Source organism: Falco naumanni, chromosome 3 (genome assembly GCF_017639655.2).
Source record: "Falco naumanni isolate bFalNau1 chromosome 3, bFalNau1.pat, whole genome shotgun sequence".
Taxonomy (NCBI): Eukaryota; Metazoa; Chordata; class Aves; order Falconiformes; family Falconidae; genus Falco; species Falco naumanni.
In genome coordinates this window covers 53,702,455-53,727,596 of record NC_054056.1, presented here as the reverse complement: position 1 = coordinate 53,727,596, position 25,142 = coordinate 53,702,455, and the positions used below count along the sequence as shown (strand labels likewise).

At 39.7% G+C, this 25,142-nt stretch overlaps 2 long non-coding RNA genes across 4 annotated transcripts in view; both read right to left on the bottom strand.

The window, feature by feature from the left end:
- LOC121085518 overlaps positions 1 to 14,868 on the bottom strand; it is a 48,623-nt gene extending 33,755 nt beyond the window's left edge. For all 3 annotated transcript variants that reach the window (XR_005827094.1, XR_005827092.1, XR_005827093.1), the window contains exons 1-2: positions 10,138 to 14,868; positions 9,653 to 9,692 (exon numbers count right to left, since the gene is read on the bottom strand). This is a non-coding gene — a long non-coding RNA (uncharacterized LOC121085518). The remainder of the gene's footprint in view (positions 1 to 9,652; positions 9,693 to 10,137) is intronic.
- Positions 14,869 to 14,879: 11 nt separating this feature from the next.
- LOC121085519 lies at positions 14,880 to 20,293 on the bottom strand. The gene is made up of 3 exons (XR_005827095.1): positions 20,237 to 20,293; positions 16,106 to 17,048; positions 14,880 to 15,805 (listed from the first exon to the last, which is right to left on the bottom strand). It is a non-coding gene; the product is annotated as an uncharacterized LOC121085519 (long non-coding RNA).
- Between the last annotated feature and the right edge of the window lie 4,849 nt (positions 20,294 to 25,142).

The following is a 25,142-nucleotide window of genomic DNA, read 5'->3' as shown; positions in this document are numbered from 1 at the left end:
CAATACTAAAAAGCATTTTAAGAACTCTTATTTCATGGTGCGGAATAATTATTTGGTGTATATCAAAATGAGCTGATATTCAGGGAGATTAACACAGCCCTGCCAACTGTATGATTCCCATACACTTCTTTGTCCTATTCAGCATCTGTACTTTATTTTGACCCCAACCCTAACTGTAACAGCCATGTAAATCTGGAATAAATCCAGTAAAGTTAATGAACATGATACAGATTTTTACTAGTTTGAAAGTAGTTTGGGCCTTCAGTAGTCAAATGGACCACAGGCTGTGAAACAAGCATACTGAGAATTAGAAAGTCCATTTGTTTAAGGACAAGGATGAAAATAAACATGAACAGCTGCCTCCATCACTCGCCAGTCCATCTAACCAAGGCAAAGTTCCAATTGGAAAGAGTTGCACAAACAGAGCATATGAAAGCACTAAAGGCTGCAGAGACAGCTTTACTTTAGATGTTTCCTAAACTGTAGGGCCTACTTCACAAAACTGGAGCCTGTTCACAAAATAAAATCCTTAACTTTATAGTTATTTAAGCTAGTACTAAAGTTTTGAAAACTTCACACCTGACTGTCTTTCCTCTCCCTACTGAAGTAAAACAACAGAAATTAACTTAAACAAGGCATACCAATGGGGGTTGGGGTGTGGAACTCTACTCGATTGCCATTTGTATTCAGCTTCAATTTTGTTTGAATACATATCTCTGTGTGTGTTTGTATTATCCTGTATAGGTGTAAGGATCCATTTATTGTGAGCACTTCAAAGAAGACTCAATGTTATTTACCACCTACAGATATCCCAGTAGCCAGGTAGTTTTTTAAACAAGTGGATAGTAAAATAATAAAAAAAACTTCTATACAAGTTTTGAAGTCAGCAATCTAATTTAACATTGCTCCTATCATATGCAGAGCTGTCCATATATTTCTACCATACTCTTCAATTAGTAAACACACTAGCAGAGAAGCACTTTCCAGTGGGACTATTATAAAAACAGCTCCTTCAATTTTTAGTTCGTACAGAAATTTCAAACAGCCATAACTGATACATGTTTTCAGTGATAACCAGCTCAACCTTGAGCTCAAATATCTCCAAAGAAAAAAAGTCTCCTGTGCCCTGTTAAGTGATTTTACAGCAGAAACAGAATTAATCACATGAACTGCAAGCACTGACACTTCTAACATGTAGTCTTCTCATGTCCTCATCCTCCCATCCCTAAGCCTGCTTGCTCTCTGCCATCTTAGCCTATTTTAAATCCAGAGGAATAAAGCAGTAACTCGTTTTACTTATGATCCACAAATGTTGTAACACAAGTGATCCCTATCCAGCCTGTAAAACGAGGCTGGAGCAGCGGTTAGTAGTAATTTTAAGTCTCTCAAGAATTCACATTACAGGCTGAGAAGCTTATTTAGCACAGTGGTTTTCCTTTGAGGTTGAAGTATTCTGTCTGCAAGAAGTAACTGTCCTGTCTCTGCCATAATGGTGGATGCTCGCCCCAGACTTAAAGCCAGTGTTTCTACAGAGAAAGCCCCTGTGATGTCCGATGCCTCCACCCAGACGTAATGGGTAATGGAGACTTTGGTACAGGCAGTAGTGGCCACGAGTGCCCAGACTCTTCTCCTGGATAAAAGTACCCACTTATGGTACATGCTGGTTGATGATCCGTTACAACAGGTTACAGAATTGCAGGAAACTGTTAAAAGGCTGCATAGTATTAGAGGGTCTTGAGACAGAGGTAGATAGGTGGTTTCTGAATCATGCTCCTGTAGCGGACACCACAGAGAACGATGCACCCTGGACCCTAGTGACATAAGTGGGACTCTGCTTTACAAACAGAAACAGATATGAAGCTTTCACAGCTCTAGACATCCACAAACAAGGACTGCGTGGAGAAACTGTACCTAAGCAGCACACCATGGTTACTGCAGACAGAAATGTTGGGTGCTTGTAGTGGGTGACTCCCTGTTAAGAGGCACTGAGGTGTCCACCTGCCAACCTGAGGTATGCTGCCTTCCTGGAGCCAAGATCCAAGATATTTCTGAGAGGGTGCCACAATTTGTCAAGTGCGTGGACTACAATCCTCTGCTACTCTTTCACATGGGCACAAATGGCACCGCAAGCCAGAATCTGGGCAGAATCAAGGAAGCCTAACAAGCCCTGGGAGCACAAGTGAAAAAATTTGGTGCCCTAGTTATTTTTCTTCCATGTTACCAGTAAGAGGAAAGGGTGCAGCCAGAAATAGATGTATAATGCACATCAACTTCTGGCTTCACAGCTGGTGCTGTTGTGAGGGATTTGGCTTCTATGACAATGGGACATTCTTTGATTATAGCCTGTTAGGGAGGGGTGGGACCCATCTGTCTGGAAGAGGCAAGGGAATCTTTGGCTGAAGCAGTCACCAGTGCAGCAAGTGCTTAATAGCACACTTTTCCTGCATAGTGAATGCAAAGGCTCTCTTAAACAGCTGCCAGATTCACCCCATGTTCACTCAGCAGGATGTGAACCTTGCTGTTTAAATGGGTTTGAGTGAGTCAGAAAGGAATCTGTCCAGTTCTGCTTCAAGAAATAGCACCAGGCTCGTTCCCAAATTTCAGCAAGAGATGGGCCAACAAATTATCTGCATCAAGAAGCCATACTAATTGGTATTTACCATATTCAATTCATTCCATCTGTGGGGAGTTACAGAACAAACCAAGAAGAGATAGGTCCACTGAGTAGCACCATCCCCTCTGACACTGGGAGAGCCCTGCTATCTCTAATACTCACATGTAGCTATGAAAGTCAGCAAAGGCATGTGCTTACTGTACTAGCTGCCCTCTAAAGGTCTAATTTAACCTTACCTGTCTAGAACATGGCTACGTTCAAGTCTTCTCAGTTCTTTGCTCTAAATTAGATACAGTTCCTTTCTTTCCCCATAGAAGTATCACAAATGCAGTGGTTTAACACTTCAAAAGTCTCCCATATGGCTTTGAGCAAGTCAGATAAGGTCAAGTTTCAGCGCATCTGTGTATAATTCCAAGCTTGTGAGTATATTTAGATATTTAGTCAAGGACTTCTGACATTTGAAAACTGGACCTACAAGAAGAAACAATGAAAAAGAACTCAGTGAACATGACACTGTAAAAAAAAATATATATCAAAAACAGATTACTACAAGTCAGGATTAATAGATGAAATAATCTACAAATGTTAATAAAAGACTAAGCTCTCCCCTGAAGCACGTCCACTTCAAGACATCAAGAGGTGCGACTGCATACTAGGGGGAAGAACAAGTTCTGCAAGAGATCTTACCATTCCAGGGCTGATAAAATTTTCTGTAATGGAAATAGACGTATTGGAAAAATTTATCAAGTGTAGGACACCTAATCAAAGATGTGTTGTCAGATCTCTGCTCTCTGAGCAGTCAGAATAAACCAAAAGTAGCAACCAAAATGTTCTCCTGAACTCAGTTAATTCCAGTTATGTTGTTCTCTTTCTTTCATGAGAGGCTAACACTGCATAAAACTTCTATTACCTTTTTTTTTAAGAAAAATCTTAAGAAAGGACTAGCTGGCAAAAATAAATACCTTCCTTGCTGCAAATCAATACATAAAATTTATTGAAATCCAGGCTAAAGGTGTACAGAAGTTTCAATCTATGCTCGTAAAAGGACTGAAAATACACAAAAGTAGATAAGGCATAAACTTAGGCGCAAAAGCAGATAGTTTTACATTCAAATAAACAAAACCACTGTAATATAGTAAGGTCAGATACAAGTCAATAAAAAAGTAGATTTTTGAGCTTTAAAAAGAAAAATAATAATCAAAGATGTTCTCGGCATACAAATAAGATACGCTTTCCTAAACAGCCAAATATCTTTATTTTGTACTAGACAAAAGGGGGTAATGTTAAGTCACTCTAACTATGCATTTACTCATGGTAGAGACTGGATGACACAACATATGACAGCATGCCCCAGTGTGCTGTAGGTCAATCCTCTTGCTTCCTCTGTAACGTTCATTCACTATTATGCATCAAAAACACACCTGACAAAAAACCTCAGTGAAGAGGAGGGCTGATTACATTAAATATATATATCCTAAATGAGAAAGCTGAGCTGTAGAGACAATCTGTAGTTGAGCTGAGCTGTATTCAAGAATAATTCTGTTGCAGTCAAGTGACAGGTTATTCTTCCTTAAAGTAAGAATTAATTGACAAATGTATTCAGCAAAAGAGATTCTAGGGTCATAAAATGGATGACAGATGCAACCAACACTTGGGAAACCCCAAGGTCAAAGGCTGTACACCACCTAACTGTTCTTTAAAGTAAATGTCATATTCTTCCAATGGCCTCCAGTCGATTCATCAACATAGCTAATATGAAGCACACCTCCCTTGCTTGCCAGGAAATAAAGAGCACATGTATTCCATAGGTACCTCAGGTGGAATCACAGGTATTCCAGACAAAAAAGGTGACAGCATACCAGCTCTGCCAGAAAAGCAGTTTCTTGTAGGAGACGCATCAGTCTTACAATTGAGATACAGCAAAAACAAATTCCCCTGCCCAAAAGCATAAAAACCAGCCTTCCCAACCTTTCTTTTTTTTTTTTTTTTTTTTAAACCACAGATCCACTTTCAGAAAACAACGTCATTTTTGCTTTAGTGTTTTGAAGTGAAGTTCAAGGTAAGGCAGCGCAGTATATCTTGGTCTGGTATAAGTCTGAACACAACATGGCATTCACAGGTTTGTCAGAATTCAGCACTGCTCAGGAGCATTTCACTTTAGCACCTACTACTGATTTTGAAAGACTGGTGGGATTGCATGTTCCTACTCACTGCTCAAAGAAACACACCTTGGAATCACCACATTTGTTCAAGACTGTATGACCTCTCCTGCTTTAGCCTGCTTTCAAGGTACTTCTGTATCTAGACAGTGATAGGTGGCACCATTCCTTTGTGTAAAGGCTATTTTGCCCAAAACACCCACCACTGAGCACTGGGAGGGTTGCTACACCACATTCTGAACTCCACCAGAATGCTAGGACTAGAAATCAGAATTTCAATTGTAAAAGTGTCAACACAGCTTTCAATAGCAAACCATCTGAGCTCTTCACAGGCCTTTCAGCTTTCTTTTTTCAATGCCCTTCAAACAGCAGGGGTAGAGAGGAAAGACCAATTTAATAAGAAATCTCTCAGAGAAAGATGCTGAATGAATCTCAGTCTCCAAGACTCACGCCACCACTCTAGCCACTGAGGCATCTTCCCTCTCTATATTCCTCTCTGCTGAAAACTTTAGCCCTAGAAGAAAGTCTTTCATTAGCAGTTAATTTACTTGCCTTAGATCACGCTGTTTCAAAGTGTTATCTTCAAAAGGAAAACATCATGACACCACTCATTTAAAAAAAAAAAAGGGGGGGGGGGGGAGAAAAAAAAAGATATTTGCTTCTGCACTTCTCACTCTGAAACTGTCTGCCTCATTGGGATACTGCCATAGGGGCAGGCTATGATATAACATTGAAGCCAAGGATGAATATCACTTACCTCCTTGGCAATGACAACTGAAATGCAAAAAAGGCCAACTGTGTATTGACATTTTGTGTCCAATTCACACATTTATACAACTCATTTGCTGGACTTCATTTGTATTCTTTCAAAATGAGAATGAAAAAGGGTTGTTTCATTTAGGGAAAATGGAATTAAAACAAAAATTATTTTGACTGAAGAAAAAAAAAGATGGAAAAGGAGCTGATTCTCAAAATGTCAAGACTATTTCTCTGCTTTTAAACTTCTTGGGTTATGATTTTCACATATGATTTTGATAAGTCAAACCCCATATCAACATTCCTGTCAGTCATGCATTTCATGGAAGTAAGTAGTTATTAATATCATGCTTACTACCATTGCTTATGAAAACTGATTAAAAGTCATTTGGTTTCATGGCAGTCCTTAAAGTCGGGTTTTGTCCTATACTGGCACTGGAGAGATTTTGTAAACTTGCATGAGTGCTGAAATCCTGCCCTGGTCTATGAGAAACTCAAGTTCAAACAACATCTCTTTGCCAGAGGCAGAAAAATCTACACTAAAACCCCATGACTCAACCTGAGGAAGAGCCTGAGCCTGTGTATCACAAATCACAATATCCAACCACCAGACTTCTGTTTCCATCTCTATTTATCAAGATGTCTACTCTTCATGTCTTCCCAATAGTAACTACTATAATTCTACTCAGATCAAGCCTAACTTCAAGATCTCAAGGTAAATATAATTTCTTAGCATCTGTTTTACACAACACTCCTTTAACAGAACTGTGCATAAAAGTAACCGTATATAAGCACGTGGGAGTATGCTAGACACAGAAGGAAAATCCCAAAACGTGACACTAAATGTCATGAGCAGGGACCTAAACTGAGAACTAGAACATCAAATCCTGATTTAAACAAAACAAATACTGCTGAAGAGCCTTTCTAAGAGCATAACACTTAATTTCTGTCTAATCAGCAGCCACCCATAACTGTGAAACCCCATGTTCTTTCATCAGGCCCTAACTACAGTCAGCCCACAAAGCACACAAAAATTTTTCAGCATGATTCTCCCTGGTATCAGCCTGCTGAGGATAATGGTCATATAGTTCTGGCACATCACTATAGTTCCAATTGCATAGTATTTTTCCAATCTGTTAACACAGTGGTCTTTGGGAAACAGAAGCACTACCTAAAATTCAAGATGTAGTGAAAACTCTTTGTTGGAAACAAATTGTATTTTAAATGTGTTTCGGTTTTTAAAATACAGGATATCTACTTTGGAGTTGAAGTTTTGAAAGGGATAACTCATACAGAAAGAAGAAAAAATTTATGTAAGCTTTCAATCTTTCCTACAGTTAATCCAACACTTAAACATTTCCCCCACCAACTCCTACAGTTTCCTAAACTTGGTTTCCTGTGCTTTAGGAAACTATGGTTTCCCACCGTAGGAAAACTATGAGAATTTCTTCTAATGCAACACTGATTTGTGCCAAGAAGCAACTTAGTATGGAGTTGCAATAAAATCTATTAAGTAGTTAAGGAACAAAGTATCTTTATTTCCTCTAATCAGTGTATGTCTGCATTTGTTAGAATATCAGCTTTTATTGAAGATGGACTATGCTGTCTGTTTCTTAATGAAGACACTGCATATCAGATAAACATTTTAAAGAAACCTCAAGGCACCCTCTCTTTTCCAACACAGTTAAAAGCATTAATATTTTTCTATTGCCTTCAATGAAAACAATGAGGTTTACACCTCTGATGTTTTTAGCTATTTTAGCCATTCTTTATTTCTTCTGAACATCTGCAAACTGTTATACTGAAAAGCAAAATACATTCAGATGTTCATACTGCTCACAGCTGAACTCATGACCATCAACACCATCTCAATGGTTTCAAAAGAAAGCGGTGACTGACAGAAATAAAAAGAATGAAGAATGAAAGAAATGGATGCAGGTTGAGAAGCACTGCAAACCTTGCACTTTGATGAAGTGGCTTATTGAAAACTGAGAACACAGCTGAGCACCAGCCACCTGCATATTAATCTGGTATTAGTCAAGATGAACTTGGTAACAAGGAGAGAAGTAAGGTTTGTTTATCCTCCATCTCCAATTAAACAGTAACTGAAGCATATGCATGAAAAAATAGCATCTTTTTAATTGTATTAGGATCTTATTTATTATATCTTAGTGAATGAAAGAACAAACGTGAGAGCTAAATCTCAGCCCAAGGCAGGCTCTTCACAGCTGGTCATAGGGAATTGTCACCAATAGCTCCCTCATTAATGATGAGGGAATGAACGAGCAAAGACTTAGAAGAAAAATCCCAAGCATCTGAGAACCACATTAATGGTATCTGAAGCAGGAGGAAAAGAAAAATCTGTTTATATTTCTTATTGCAGAAAAGGACCAGCAGACCAGCTGAACACAAGGCCATGCATGACAAGGGCTAACAGTGACCCACCTAACAGTGGGTTAGTAGTGAGCAACTACTTCCCTCTGTGCAGCACCTAAAACACTCGCCTGGAACAGTGTCAACTTTGGGGCTTCTCATTGTAAGACAGACACTGACAAACTGGAGGTGGTTAGTGGAGGGACAGTACCACGGCTGGGGAATGGAGCACAGGCATGTACAAGGAGAGGCTGAGGGAAATGGGTGTCTTTAGCCTGAAGACAAGGCGGCTAATGGGAGCAAATTACTGTCTTCTACCTCACGGTGATTACAAAGGAGATGGAGCCACAATTTTCTCAGGTGACCACAGTGAAAGGACAAGAGTAACAGTCACTAGCTAAAAAAATCTCAAATTACTGGTAGATGTAAAAGGGAAAAAAGGTTCACGGACAAGCACTGGAACAGATTGCTCTGAGAGGTCTGGGGTTCTACCTTCTTGAAGCTACTTAAAATTCAGCAGGACAAGGCCATCATTACTCTGGCTTAACTTTGAAGCTAGTTCAGTCTGTCTTTCAGCTAGGGCTAGATGATCTTCATTGGTTCCTTCCAACCTGATAAGGTTGTATAATTCCAGGATTTCCAGCCTTTGTTTTTAAATATGGTTGCCCAGTATTATACTCTAGACAAAACTAGCCAAGTTACTCTTTCATGTTGTCAGGTGCTAAGAACGATTCTACACAAGTCAAGCATCCAGCAGGTATGAAGGACATTAAGGTACTTCCCACCCAAGGACTCACACTCTGGTGTGCTCATGAACTAGAGCGATATAGATGATAGTAATGATAACTGTCACACAAAAAAGGAAGAAACAGAGCAATGTCTCATGCCAGGCAAAAAAAGCTTTACGTAAACAGTTATTGGAAAACAGATTCAGTCATTGTAGCCGCAGCTTTGTAGCCGAATTAAAAAGAATATTTTTGTTTGTTTGTTTCAGATTTGTTATCTACAGCCAGACTGTGTCCTCCAATGTCAGCTGTGCATTAGTAGTACACATTGCCATCGTGACTTATCACACAGAAACAGACTGCACCATCAACTCGGCCATCCTGTATTTTTCAATTACCTGCACATTCCAAAGTCTTTTAACAGAGAAGCTGATCTTCCCCGTGCCCCTTGATTTCTGTGACATAACTTCAAACAGTAACTTTTGTTGGAAAGCCAATTAGAGAATATGGTGGTTCCTATTTTGGCAAAACAAGAATTTAATCATTTCAAGAGCCAAGAAAATGGAGGACATAGAAGAACTTGGGGGAACTGCCTTTTGCAGCAAAGATCTTCCATACCTTCTAAATTCAGTCTATCTGTTCTACCCTGCCTTGTATGATATAAATACTTCACATCCCCAAGGAGCATCATCTGATTCTTTCAAACAAAAGCCTCCCTTTTCATTAATTAAAACCAAAGAAGCCAAACTAAACTTACTGTCTAGTGACAGGGGTACCATATCTTTAAAAAAATCGCTGTTGGGATACTGTGTCATCAACTAATTAAAGCAATACTCAGGCAAGTGGAAATCATGCCCCGAGGGAGTAACAAAATTGCCTGAAAGACTCATTTATCTAAGATAGTAATAAATATATGTATTAATGGATTTAGTCATCAGGATTAAACGTTAATCCAGTGTTTCTATGGAGTATTAAAAAAAGAACCCACCAACTTAAGTTTGTGTTTGCACCCAGCTAACATTTACCCTGTTTAACATGGCATTGGCTCATACTTCCTCTTCACTCCTATGAAGAAAAACACATTTACTGTTAGAAAATTATTTATGGAAATATAACTGCCTCTCTTCCTGCCCACTAGATCAATTTACTTCTTGTGAAAACCTACGCTTTTCAATGTATTTCTTGTCTCATTAGGAGGTAATGCATACCCAGCAGTCACAGCAACTTCTCCCCCAAGAACCCCTGGGGCTGCCTCACAGTTTTCTTCCTGTCCTTCACCTGATTAAGGAAATGTTCTGACAGAACTCTACCGGGAGAAAAACAAAACACCAGCCCTTGGTACACAAATCATCTGGAAATAATGAACGAGCAGACCAGTTCTGCAGTCTCAAGATCAAGTGACCTCTAAAAGGGAAGCCAGAGCCCCAGTCTGTGCTCTCCAGATGTCCTTGTTTCGGTTGTTACACACCACCCCCGCTCCCTGCCCCTTGCTGCATGTCCAACAGCTCACCAAAAATCAGCTGACATTCATCTTGCTCTGCGCCCACAATCACAGCAACGTGCTAAAGGTCCAAATGAAGAAGAAAATATTGTCCCTCAACTCTATGCAATAATTCATTATTTATTCATCTAGAGAGATGAAGACTGTTCAACACCCTCTGCAGCTGACAGGAAGCATGCCTTCTCCTGTGTGAGGTAAACAAAAAATGGTATTACAAACCATATTTTTCCAAATATTTTTGACACACAAATCCAAATCTGTCGAGGTACAACAGGTATAATATAAGACCGAACTTTTGTAGAAATAACCTGCTATGCACAGGACCTACTGTTGAGCTCCCAGAGGAACCAGAGGGAGGCAAGATCTTCACCTTAGGGCAGATGCTGCCATGGAGAGCTATAAAACAAAAGTAAATTTATGGAGTTCAGGTCACAGAAAGTCAAGATGCAGAGAAAAGCAACTGGCTCAGAATGGTTTGGGTTGAATACTGCAGAGATGGGAAAGGAAAGGATTGTCTTGTTCTTATTTAAGTATCAAAAAGCCATGTAATTTGGATGCCTGATCTCTTTTTCATATATAGCTGCAGAACCAATAATATTACAGACCAATCTGACCATTTCACAGTAGCCAAAGACTCCTCAAGAGAAAGTTTACTGCAATAGGACCAATGTTCCTTGTCCAGTCAGGATTAAGAGAGTTCATCATTCAGGTTTGCAATGTTTCTCCACAGAGAGGAAAAACACCCCCAAAACCCAACTGCCAGAGCACTGCTTCCCACACCCAGAGGCTGTCAGTCTTGGGAAGGCTCATCCAACAGCATCTCATCAGACTCCAGACAGACTCGAGAATGTCTGTGTCAGTGCTTCCACTACCAACTCACATTAGCCAAAGGGATAAGCAGCACCATATGATTCCCCAAGGCAGAAGGAAAATGAAATCAATACTTACTTTTGTGAAAGTGTCATCATCTTCATGGAAAATCAGCTGCTGGTGGCCATCAGGTGCTCACTGCTGTCGTTCAGCAAACACTTAATTGGCCAGTAACAGGGCAGTGAACAGACAGAGGCATTCTTCCTAATGACTTCTAATCCTCATTTCCAAACACACACATATAGACCAAATGCTGCACTTCCAGGTTTCTCTACAATTCATTAACGTTCATCCTCTTAATCAAGCAAAGCATTCTTCAATCAAACAACAAACACTGAAATAGAGAGCTTGCCCAGTTTGCCTTAGAAGAGACATGCATAACTCTCTTTTTTTGGGTGGTTTTGTTTGTTTGTTTGTTTGTTTGATTTTTGGATTTGAGGGTGTGTGTGTGTGTAAGATCTAAGAAGTAATTAGTTGTTATTCCCAATACTTTTCCCTTAGCAGCAAGGCAAGGCAAGTGTTATTTCCTATATAGCTGTATTATGGCTGCGCTCAGGGATACTCTTTGGTATACTACAGAATCTTGTTTATTGTTCTCACTTCCTCTGCAGGCTCTTCCCTGCCACATCTGCTTAAAGAGAGAGGAACTGAAGTCATATCCTCACTAATCAGACACCATGCAATACCAGCTGTTACAGTCATAAGCAAAATTCATCCTATTTTCATAGGAATCAAACAGCTGCAAAAAAATGAATATCTAAGCCTTCTCCTATCATAATTTGGTAACAAATATGTTGTGTGTACATAAATATAATTGTTAAAAGGTTGCATATCATGAAGTACAAGGGTGCTTGGATATCTTTCCTCATACAGGAGCCATTTTCAAAAGAACCCTCAACCATATGCTGCAATTTGGAATAGGAACTTCACAGAAGTGCCGATGCAAAAGGGCCAAGCACAGCTTCATCAGATTCATGGATTTAATTAAATACTTGTGGCTAATGTAAGTTTTTCTACCCATATGTATTTTTATACTGGAAGAATTCTACTTTTCAGATGCATAATATTCTTTGTTGCGTCCTTTGGATGCAATGCTTCAAATGTGATTTTGCCTATTTTATAGAATCTACTTTTCTATTTCAAAAAATCCCCTTTAATGTGGTTTTTAAATGGTGATTAAAATTAAAAAGAGATGAGTACAAAGGAGTACCACATGTAGCCACATATCCTCACATTCAGAATTACCAAGTAAATGCAGTGATTATTCTGATATTGTAATTCAGCTTAGCAAGGATGCTACAGCAAGTAAGTCTTGACAAGTTTTTCTTCTACATAATTTGATATTTTGGATTAAATAATTATTTGGTGTTCCTTTACATCTTCTGTAGTCACATACAGTAGACAGAACTACACCAGTTTTAGTTCTTACAGCTTTTTTTCACAACTGTTGACTGAACCAAGTGATGGTGATACCATGCAAAACAGCACAGTACTGACATCTTCTGCCACAGTTTTATTGAAGACCATGAACCACACAGTCTGACCATTTAGTCAGTGGGCCAAACTCAGTATTGCAGGCACTGATCAAATCTAGTCCAAAAATATGTATGCCTTCATCTTACTCTTACTCCACAAAGGGACACAGACACAATGTAAAGCAAATAGAAATTTACTATGACCTCCCAAGCATTGTATCACACCATGGTTATCCAGCATATTTAAAGTAGTCACATTGCAGAGTCTGTGTTCAGCGTCATCATCTATAGAATCCCCCACATTTGATATGATATAATTTCCCAAGACAGACTTCCTAGTGTCTCCACACCAATGAACAATGAGATTTCAGAAGAAAACATTCAGGGGATCTTTCCTTTTGGGGAAAGAGTAGTACATATTCAATAGCTGTCACTTATTTTTTGCAGAGGTTCCATGCTTCTATACATGATAACAAAAACTTTTTTGTGCTTAACATTAGTAACATGCACAAGTATCTGTCTGGATTAGGCCAAAAGCATGGTTGGGCCAGTGACCCTGCTACATGGTTTAACCACACACAAAAACAAACGCCTCTGGGAAAGATGCAGGCTTCCCAAGTTCTTGTCATCAGAGACTTCATCAAGTTTTTGATTTTACAAAAGATACACTAACTTCAGTGATATTATTCAGTCAATGAATATGATCAATTTGACTCTGCACCTTTAACATCCTACTAGCACGTTCAACTGGCTAAGACAACTTTACTCCTAAAAAAACCCACAACAATGGTGTTGGTGTCCAGTTCAGCACAAACCCATCAACTTCCTCTCCAGAGGTACTTTTACATCAGTGACAAGCAATGAGTGTTTTATACCCTAGGCCGCTCGTTTTGTGCTCTGGGGTAATACTTATGAGCTACTTGTAAAAGGTCCATAAAAGATAACCAAGAAAAACAATCTCACTCCTACTGGAATTTTATGTACAAACCGATAGAATAGAATTTTTAAATAAATGCAGGAACAGTACACTGCTCAGACAGACAATAGGTGGTGAAATGCTCTGCACAACACCTTGATCTAAGGTGCTATACACTGAAATGTATAGTTTCACTACTGAAGGAAGACATCTCCAGACATGGAAGACCACATTCAAATTTGCATAACTGTCCATTTGTAATAAGTCCATGTTCTGCAACTTGTACGTTTTGAGCACCTTCCTGCAGCTGTAGCCTTATCAGAATCAAATATGAACTTCTAAATATGCTCTAACTCTACTAATATTATTCAGAAACAACTCCATTTAAATCAGCAGAGCTGCCTGCAGACCAGCATGCTGCTGAGCTGAATAAAACAAACAGATCTTTGCATATCTAATTGTTTAGAACCTCATATCTTAAAATGAAAACAGTATAGAGGCTCATGTATGAATTATTCCTCCCAACAGGAAAAACAATGTTGTGATTCAAACATGTTTAATTCAGTTTAAATATAACACCAAAAACACACACAGTTGGGGTTTTTTCCCCCTAAGAGCGCTATGATTTCAAGGAATGTATAATTGCTTCATGTTTATCTTCTGCAGTTAGAAAGATGCAGGACCGATGGGCTGAATGCCAAAAAGCTTGAGCCACTGACTTCAAGCAATCTATAAATTCTTGTGGAATTTTTAAAATCGTAAACTACTTAGAAGGTTTCCTCTTCCCTCCATCCCTTTATATTACACAATGAAAAGAATAACATGGAGCTTGATCTAATAAATGACAAAACAATTCTAAAGAATGATGGATCAAAAGACAGCCCAAACCTCTCATTCATCTTACAGTTAACAAAATCACACAACCCCATCTTCCATATGAAGCAGGCAGGAAAGAAGTTGATTCCCACACTTCCCAGAAGTTAAGGAGGGAGAGAAGAAATCCAGAAGTGCACCTGCAGATCTTGCAAAAGCATTTGCAATGCAAGGATTTACTGACGTTATGCATTCTACCAAAGCTCACACTCTCACGTATTCAGCCAGGTCACAAATCGAACAAAAACTGAGAAACCTGCTGGTGAAGAAAAGGAAAATACAGTTTGAATATGAAATAAATTGCTATATAAATATTGTTAATAAAGGGTGAGATCTGAATGGAACAATTAAGTTAGTCGCTCTTAGACTTTACATAAGCAAAACTGAAAGGTCAGATAAGACACAGGCAGCAAGCTCTCCCACGTAAAGCAGACGCAACCCGGCACAGTGCAATGGCAGTGAGTGCTGCCAAGGGACCAGTAGTAAGTCTGCAAATTGTTTTTAATCACTGCTAAATCAGTTTTTTTGGATTTTGGAACTATTTTACCCACACACATACACACACACACCCCTTCCCCCCCCCCCCCCCCCCCCCCCCCCCCCCAAGTTCACTGATGCAGAACAGCTTCTGCAGGCTGAGCAGCCAAGATTCAAAGGAAAAGAAACAATGACCTGAAGATTTTCTTATTTTGTTTCCAAATGACACACTCAGGGTGTGGAGAGGGGTAAAAAAACCAATCTCCTGAAGAGCAATAAAAACAACTAATCTGCCAATCTGATTAAAAGCATCAATTTTGGTTTTTAAAGCTTTGCAAAAGGCTATAACTTATAAAGTAAGAAAACTGACAAAATATTGCTATGTATTTGGCTTTTATAAGGTAATGCTAAATAAAATTACTGCTTCCAAGATACATACAGTATTGCAACTCCTGTGCCAGGAAGCAGCTGTTTCAGAGACTTAAACATCACTACTTGGCCAAGAAGAGTAAAGAGATATGGGAGGCTTCCCCAGTATATACCTTCCACTTTAAAAAAAAAAAAAAAAGGCAAGGTTGTTTCTACTTAGACATACGTGCATGCAGTGGTTTCAGTTTCTGTTTGCTCTATTCTATTTTTATCCTTATCTCTCCCATCTCTCAGAAACCTCTACCCAAACATCAGCATGAAGCGAGGAACTGTATAGTCAGCCAGTGTAGCCCAGGTGATAAAGCAGAGAGAAAAACAGTTTTCCTGCTATTTGCTGTGGCTGCTCCTCTCTCCCTAGCTAAACGCTGTTCCAAGTAGACCCATATAATCCACAACCTGCCCTCACAAAGAAAAAAATCAACATCTTTTCTCCAAATATCCTGTACAACAGGGAAATAAAGAAACATTCTTGAAAACCTCTGAAAGCACTGGTGTACAGAGCAAGACTATCTCTAAAACTACGGAGAAATAGCTAAAATTTTGGCACTTAAGAATTTGATTTCACTGCATAGGAGCGTTCTGGCTAACGATCAAACTTCAAGGTCATCGGTGTATTGGGTCATCCTCTTGGTGGTTCCTAATTCATAAACAAGCAGAATTACACAGGAAGCTTTTAATCAAGTGCATTATGTGGGATGGTGAACGTCATTTAATCCAGTACTGTACCCTTCTAAAGTGCAAGACTGAAAATAAAAAAAAAAGTGCTATTTTCCCAGTTCTGTTACATCTTAAATAGGTTGTAATTACTGATTGCAAAGATGTATATTTTATGATTTTCTTTTTTCTCAAAACTATTCTGAATAATCAGTAGACATTGTCAACTGCCAAATGCTCTTTGAAGGCATAACCAAGGACAGGGAAAATGATCCTGACTCACTGCATGACTGCATCTGTATCTTCCAGACATCCAAAGCAGACAATTCTGTCATGCAATGTGATAAGCAGCATCCTGTAAAATAAAATTATTTAAAAAAAAATAATCCCCCAAACAAACCCCACAATATTAGCTAATTGGACACATGCTTTATGCTTTCATCCATCAGATGTGGAAATAGTCAGCTCAGAAATAGTCAAGACTTGCAGTTAACTTGTCAATTCCTTTTGTAGTGTGAAAGGCCATCACTAACCTTAAGCAACATCATCACAAAAGTATGAAGTATACAAGATAACAGTGCATTCGTCTAAGATTAGCTAAAATAAATAAGCATATTAATAATTCTAGTTCCACAGTTTACCATTGCCCTTTATTTTCACTTCTGTTTTCATCACATATCTCTTCTCCAGCTCTCATGAATTTATATAAACTGTTTCATTTAGGAAACACTACACCTAAGCCTGCTCTTTTCCCAGCACCAAGCAAAACGGAAAGGAACACAATCACTCTATTAGTATCTGCCAATTTCCTCCAGGCTGCTTCAGGTAAAACAGATTAAAAGTAAACACTTGCACAACGATTTCTCAGCAAGCAGTTCTTAAAGAACATCAGTTAAAATGATTGCTTGGTGGATGGGATAGCAGTTTTAAAACCAAGAAATACAGATTTGAGACATCACCCAGTTACGAAATACTTATCCTTGTTACACCTCAGTGAAGTTACACATCACCAAAAATGCTCCTAGCTATTCATCAGTCAGATTCTTGCACTTCAAAAGCAACTCTCTGATCATCAAAGACTTCTCACCTCCTGTCAGGCAAACCTTAGAACATCCAGCGCAGCAGCTTTCTTCCTTTTGCAGAAGGAGTTAGGGACTTTCAAATGCAGGATTAGCAGAAACTTCTCTCTGGTCACTACCCCTTCCCAGCCACTTTTTCCCAAAAAACTGTAACCAAAACAACCAGCCAGCTATTTGACAGAATTTTCATTTTCATGCAAAGATTTAATTTTTTCAGTTATTCCTCCCACCAAGTCAGCTCTACTGTAACTTTTTTCATTCTGAAGTCTGCACTTGGCTTCAATTGAAAATGACTCTACATAAAAATGCTGCAATGCAAAAACATGGATTCAAAAAACAAATGCTTTCAAGTTGTGCTGAGATTGTTCAAGTTTAAAAAAATTATTCACCAGAGCAGATCTTTCCAGACCATTCAACCTCAGAGGCTTCAGTGCTATCCCTTTGCAAGAAGCCCTAAATGACCTCTGGAAACCCCTGACCATTCCATGTACACCAACCCAATTTTTAAGAAATGCTCAAATAAAAGTATAAAAATAAGGAGGGTGAGTGGGTTAAACTCATGCAATGTCACAGGAAAGACTCTGTGAAAACAAAGCACTCATAGAAATACCTGCTTGCTTTCCATCTCTCTCTCCAGACCAAGTTTTCAGACAGCAGTCTACATACATAGTGCTAGACAACACTGCACTACAGCGAGTCAATGTCACCACTGAGTGCATACTAGAAATTCACTTTTGAACAGGGTAGCCCAGTCATGCCCACTTTCTATGCTTTGGTTCAATTCCTGAAGTGGTCATAGAGTACATGAACTGGATTCCTTGCAGGAGAGTCAAACCACAGGTGCAACAACTGCTTACGGATGCTCAGTCCACAGGGTAAGACTACAGTAGTCTCAGATAAACTCAGTACACGTGCAGCATGGGTAGTAGATCCTCCGCATGAAATGTTTAGCCTTCAAGATCTGCTGAAAATGAGCTCCACTACTTCCCAACATATACACAGGCAGTAAGGGTTCCCCCAGAGGCAAGTTATGTGTGTGTGGCTCAACCACCAACATAAATGAAATTTTTGAAATGGTCTCACTGGAGAATTTCATTCTTCCTAGTTCTATAAATCAATAAGGTCAGAACCAACTGCCCTGGATAGTTATTATTACAAAGAATAGCTATATATGTTTTATTTTCAGTAGTAGAGATCTGCACTCATTCTTCTTGCCTCTCTGCCAGAGGCAAAAAAAAAAGGTTAACCACCCAGTCCTGCTCTAAAAGCCAAGCTGAATCCTTCATGAGCTCTGCATCCCTCACCAATGATCAGCAGCTCTATAGCTTGTGCCTGTTGTTTCAAGCCACTGGAAAATCCAGCGCGGCAAAGGGGAACATAGTTAACTGACAGCAGCAGAAATTGAAGGGTATCTAGAGAGAAAGTGCTGAAAGTGCAATTTGCACTTTGCCCATCCTATATTAATGATTAATTTTATGTCAGCTGCAGTAATTGCTGCTCAGCAATTCACATTTTTGTCACAGCTGGAGGAGAACTAATTCAGAATTAAATATTTACATGAAACAGTCAAAACCCGCTTCAGATTGCAATTGCATACCCACCAGTTACTAATTCAACTTAATTTTAGTTAGAACATGTACCTTGAACTAAACTTAGATCTTTGAACCATTCCATACTTACATATATTCTCAAAATAGGACAACATTGCATTTTTAAAATTATGTTTATAATAAAAATCCTCTTTGCCTCATGTCTAGAAGTCCTGCTATTTGAATCAAATATCCATCTTAAGTTTCTGAAACAGGGAAGAAAAAGCCAACCTTGTCCTTCAAAAAACACACCCATGTTTTACAAGGCCTTCACTGAACCAAAATGCCTCCAGTTCCAAACTCTATAGTTTCCTAAACACATCTTGCTTCCTTAAAAATAGGTAACTGGGTTTATAATTTTTAAAAATGCCTTATTTTATGTCCACTTTGTGGTAACTTGAAACACACAAGGGCAATTGTTAAAACCGTAACTCAGTACAGAACCATCGAGACTCAAACGAGCTCAAGGTTAGTATTGCACCCCTAATACAGCACTTTATTTAAAAGACTTTAGTACTTTCCTGACGCAGCAGCTTTCCTATATTCAAAAGGAGAGCAACATGCCTGCGGTAACGTACTGTGATTTGTCCCCTGATCTCTCAATGTGGCATTAGCAGCTTAATAGCCTTTGGGAAAGCCAAACACAGTGATTGAGGGCAAGTTCCTTCCCGCAGAGAAAACTTTTTCAGCATTCAGAAAACTTTCAGTAAAGCCCTGGTACAGGAACCAGAAGTGAGGTGTCTCACAGCTTCTCTAAGTCAGCCTTTGAACACAATAGTACAGAACACTGAGCTATTTTTATAACAGCTAAATTATTGCAAAACATGAAAAAAGTACCAGCATAAAAAAAACAAAACAACAAAAAGTTCATTAAGAGGGACCAGAAATTTAAGACAAAGTGACCTAGAAAAGCACTATAGGAAAGTTTTATCCCTACCTTGTGGCTGAGATCCCTGTTCTCTTCCATGCCACTCACACAGACTCAGCGGGAGGCTGCCCCTTTAGCTTCCTGCTTAAAAACAAAGTATAAAAGAAGTCCTATGGGAGTAGCTGAGCAAATATAGCACAACGCTGCTTTAAGATAATACATCTGTTCTGTCTTTTGCATGCATTTTATTATCCAACCATATAGGTCAGGAAAAAAGCTGCCACACACTCCAGCCCAGCTGCAGAGGGAGCATCCCTGAAGCATCTACCCAGAGACAGGCAACCTGCAGGCAGCCCTGGGGCGCGTGCTCTGCCTCCTTGTCTATCAGAAAGCATCGCACTTCATCAGATGAGGGCCAGGTGGATGGAGCAGCTGTGTAGCACACAGCTAGTCTGAAGGGCAACTTTTCACTCAGAAGAAGATTCTGAAGTTTCTAAACTATTCTAAACTTTGCCAGCCAAGTGAAACTTGTGGCAACTGTGCTGCCTCCTGGTGTGCAGCTGCACAGCAAGAACCAGGCCAGTGGCAAGCATCACATCAGCATTAACAGAAACTTAGAGGTAGCAACAGAAATATTTTTTCAGCCATTGCCAGCTAGGGATTTAGTTTCCATTGGAAAGGAAAAAATTAATCAGTCAGTAGTGTCGAACAGAGCTAATCAACAGGCATATAATTCTGCAATGCAAGGTGTGCTACTTGCCAACAACATATTATATCAATAGCTAAATAACTCAGCCACATATCAGTATAACTAACCCAGCTATTCTCACTTCATACACGAATATTCCAGATGACTTAAAACACAGCACTAGATTTACCTTGTCTGGCCACAGTCTGAGCAGTGCTCACACTCTCAGGGCTCCATCTGCAAATCTGAAAAGCAAAGTGTTTGGTAACCTATGCCAAAGTCATCAGGCTATTCCCACGTAATAAATATTGCATTTTACCATCCAAAGCTGGTTATCTAGAGGTCTCTATATGCCCCAATATGACAGATTTCATTTTCCTCACTTTCTTTAGCAGGCAAGCTGCTATAGCCTTAGAAACTGAAGATGATCTTTGCTCTAACTGTGCACGTAAAAAAAAAAAATTGATCAAGGACCAAAAGTTGGTCCACATTTTGTGACAATTGCAGAAGTTATTCAAGAACGCATTTAACCTGTCAGAAGTCCTAACAAAATGAAGACACCCATATGCCCACCCAGTTCAGCAAGGTACATACCCATAATTATGTTCAGACTGAAAACATCTTCAGCCCACTAATTAAAATACCAAGATGGCTGAACAATCAAAATGAGATGGCAAACTCCTGCAAAAGACTGATTAGATATTGATTCAAACATTTAAACTAAATATGCATCAAGCTTTACATAGAAAAAAACCCAACCAAAATCTATTACGCAAAACAGTCTTAGGCAATTGCCCATTCAAATCAGAACAGCATACATGTTTAAACACATGAAGCCAAAATATGCTCAAAGAGTTTCAAATTGTTTTGGGGAATAAAGTTTTTATAGCACTTTGATTGCAGAAAGGTTGGGTTTACTTTTCATTGAGTCTTCTAACATTCTCATTACATCACCAGCTCTTTTTGTCCTCCAAAGCCTGTAAGTTACATTTAACACATACAAGGCTGAAACATTAAAGCCAGAATTATTGAAGATCTGACAAAACTTTTTGGTTGCCGGGGGTTCTGTGCAGGGTGAAAGGAGGCCAAAACAGCTCTTCAGCATTTTGCCCAGCATGTTCACTGGAGCTTCAGCTCTTAGGCCTCCTCTGTGCTCCAGTTTCTAATTCCTTAGCCATGTGTTGCAGGTTAACGGAGAGACCATCTCACAGGTAAATCAGTGACCTTACTGCGTGTGACATTTCCTACGTTCCAGTACAGTAAAAAGCTGACTATCGTAAGCTGGTAACCAGGGCCCTTTTTCCTAAGCTAAGTATATATGTAAATAAACTGCCTACGCATGGACAGGCAGCTTTCATACCAAAATGAAAAATACAAACCCAGCCTAAACCCCAAATGGATTTATAAAAGAAATGATGTGTGAACCACTGTGTGAATCCCTTAAATTAAAACAGTACTCACCCATATGCAACTCTAGACAGAGTACAGCAACAGTTACCATATATAAGATGTGACTTAAAGACAACCACAGGGGATGAAAAAAAACACAGAACAAATTCTTCCAACAAATGGGGAAAAGCATACAGTCAAGTGCAAGCTATATAATAAGAGGGCTGAAGTATTCTGTAAGTCTGCCTCAGATTTTTTTGCAGTATAAAATACTTAACTCTATTGTCAAGCAGGCAATTAGCAAGTAAATCTCTGGAAGAAGTGATCAAGGAAAAGTAACACAGGCCAAGAAAACATCCCAAGGCCAATTCAGACTAGCAAGGACTTCAAGGCATAGGTGTCTCCTCATGATGGCTGCATCCAACTCAAAGTGGATTTGGGGGAGGCAAGTAAACACACAACACGATAGCCAAGGGCTAATTTAAGCAACACATCCACCTAAACACAGAGGTGGTCAAAGTCTGTCTGACTCAAGGCATGTTTGGAAGAATAACTTAAGTATTCAGTACACAAATATGACTATGAATTGTCTTACTCCATAAATACTGGACAGCCCAGGGCCCACTGAGCTCTCCTGCACAGCAGCAGGCTGCATGCCAGGATCTCCCCTCCAGTAGGGATGCCTTTCAAGGTTACTGCTCAGCGCTGAGGGATCCCTTGCTGCAACAGATTCTTGGTAAGTGATTAATAACATGCTGAAACCTTAGTGAAGTAATACAAAGGATTGATTGGGCACATATAATCCTTTAGCTATAAAACACTGACCGAGTCTGAGACTATGTCTGGACCCAGCCACCTCTAAACTCTCCTCTGAGAAGGAGTTGAGAACTCAAGGGGGTCCTTTCTGAACCTCATGACTCGCACAGGAGGGTCTCCCTGACAGTTTTGTCTGACCCTGTGCTCTATGTAGTAAATAATCAAGTGTACCTTGCCATCGAGTCTTATTAAACCACTGTCGCATTTACTATCAAACTTTGTTAAATTGCTGTTTTATATCACTAAACATATTGCCACTTTTCTCCTGTGAGTGAAGTGCATCACTCCATCTGTGACACTGCAACAACTGATGTTGTGCTGTAGGGAAATACATTAGACTATGTAGAAAATTATTCAACAGCAAAACAACATACCATCTTTTGGAGATGAATTGAATCAGCATTTTGTTACACTAACTTTCCTACAAAGAAACAGATGAACCTTGATTGCAACCCCTGGCTCACTGGCTGGTGTAACTCAAAACATCCCAGGTGGATTCATCAGCACATGCACAGCAGCAGTAAATTTTATTTGTTATTTATAAGCTAGGTAGAATCTGTTTCTGAAGTCTATTTCTCTGAAAGGAGAAAATTAATTTGGATTTATACTTGAGAAAAGCAAAAAGTACTGTGGAAACACTGGATATGGTTGGAGCAGCCTGCAATTACCATTCTATAATCTCTTATTTTGAATGCCTTACATAGCTTCTATAAATTGGGCTGAAACATCATAAGCTCTTAAACTGCAGCTTTAGGCAGAGGCCTCAAGAGAGGCTGACAGGGTCTGTCTGTATTGGAGTTTTGTTCCGGTTAGAACTGTCACATCTCTAATATTAAAATGGAATTATTTAAATAATTTACAACATGCTAAATGTGTGAAGTACGTGATCAAGGTACTGTTTCCAGAACAGGAATATAGGTGTCACTTACTGAAAAATCAAAATATTTTATTTTGAAAGGTAAAGTCTCTGCATATGCTTTATTTCAGCTATTATTTGAGCCAAACGAATTTCTAGATTCTATGGTTTGTTACAGTTAACAAATAAGGAAGACCAGCTTTAGTAACCAAATTTTAATTGCAGGGAGCCCTATGCTGAACCAGCTTCCATGGACTTCTACTAGCCTATGGACACTTATAGTCCTCCTTCTAAAACAGAAAACTGGAATACTTCTAAAGAATTAACAGAGGCCAGCACATCCACTGGATTTGTGAATGGAAATGATGTGGCCTCAGAAAGACCAGCATCATGTTCCATGGAAATTCTGTACATGAATAAGAAAGTAAACAGCAAGCATAAAGCATTTGTGACATTATCCCTCAAAGCCTATAAGAAGACAGACACTGCACATGAAGATAGGAGCAGCTAGGTACACTGCAGTCTTTCCTTGCTCTCCTTTAGATTGCCAAGGTAGAACTGTGATAAATCGCTGCTACTCCAATTTTTGCAGTCAAATATACCAAAGCCAGAGCAGCCTGTCCCACTGCTGGGCTGCCCTCATGGGGAAAAATTTGTTCTTCACATGCAGTCTGAACCTCTCATTTCAACTTTTGCAAGTTGATCACAACTTTTGCCTCCTGATCACACATGGCTGGTCCTTCGCCTTGGTAATACCCCTGCAAGCATGCAGGGCTGCTCCTAGGTGCCCCCCAAGCTGCCCCTGCTCCAGGCTGAACCAGCCCTGGTCCCTCAGCAGCTTCCCACAGGACAATGGCTCCTGCCCTGCCATCCTGGGGGGCCTCTGCTGAATGTCTTTCTTGCATTGGAGAGGGGGGCTGTCCAAAGCTGCATGTACTAGTCTAGATATGGCCTAAGCGACAAGTAAAGGGGATAACTCCCCTTGTTCTGTAGTTTATGCAGCTTAACTGTAGGTCTTGTGACCACAAGCACAGTTGTCTCTCCCTATTGTTTCTTTTTCCCTCAAGCTGCATGCATTCATGTATATACAATTTATACAGGTGTCTTTTCCCGTTTTATCATTCCTGATGTTTCTCTTTTACCTGTCACTGCATCCTCACCTACAGTATCCTTACTTTCCATGTTGTACCTTATTTAAGCTCTCCTCATCAGGCTGGCCAGCCTGTTAGCAAAGATGCTCTCACCCCACTTAGTCAGGTAGACCCTCCTCTCTCTGGCAATCCTTGATCTTCAAAGAAGGTCCTGCAGCTGTAAAAGCCAGCTTTCTGTCTACAACACCAGCTCTAGCTGGGTGTCTACACAGACACATCAATCTATTTTCCACCTTTCCTAGTGCTACACGGATTTCCCCAGCCCCACCCCAAGTTCCAGGGCTCTGCTGAAGGCTCACACTCTATCAGGGGAGCTGCTGGGACAGAGACCCTGCCCTGCAGGGCAGCACCACACAGTGGCAGCCACTGAGCAGACCTGCACCATCTTCAGCAGTTTGGCCAGTCTCTAACTGCTTAAAAATTTACACAGTTTCCTTAACGCAGAGTTTTCCTCCAAAAACGACCAATACCTGTCTCCTCATAGAAACAGCCCCTGGAATAGACAGGGTCCATCCTGATCCAACACAGCAATCCTCAAGTGTCATTTTGGTTATAGAAAAGCTAGTAAATAAATTAGGACTGTCCTGACCCTTTATAATGTTGCCTTTTCAAGAAACTGTCACTATCCAGTTTGTATTCTGCACCTCGCCATAACACGGGCCTCTATCATTTTATAGCTTTTCAGTCTAATAATAACTAATAAAAATGGAAGCCCAAAAAAACTTGCAGGAGTCTCAGAACAGCACAATGAGCAGAGACATATGAACAGGGCAGAGGCATACAACAGTTGCATTTGTCTTGGCCACTGAGAGTAACTAGTACATAAAATTATTCAAGAGTACCAAGCAAAAAATAGACTTCTTTGGGAGTGAAAAATTTCAGTT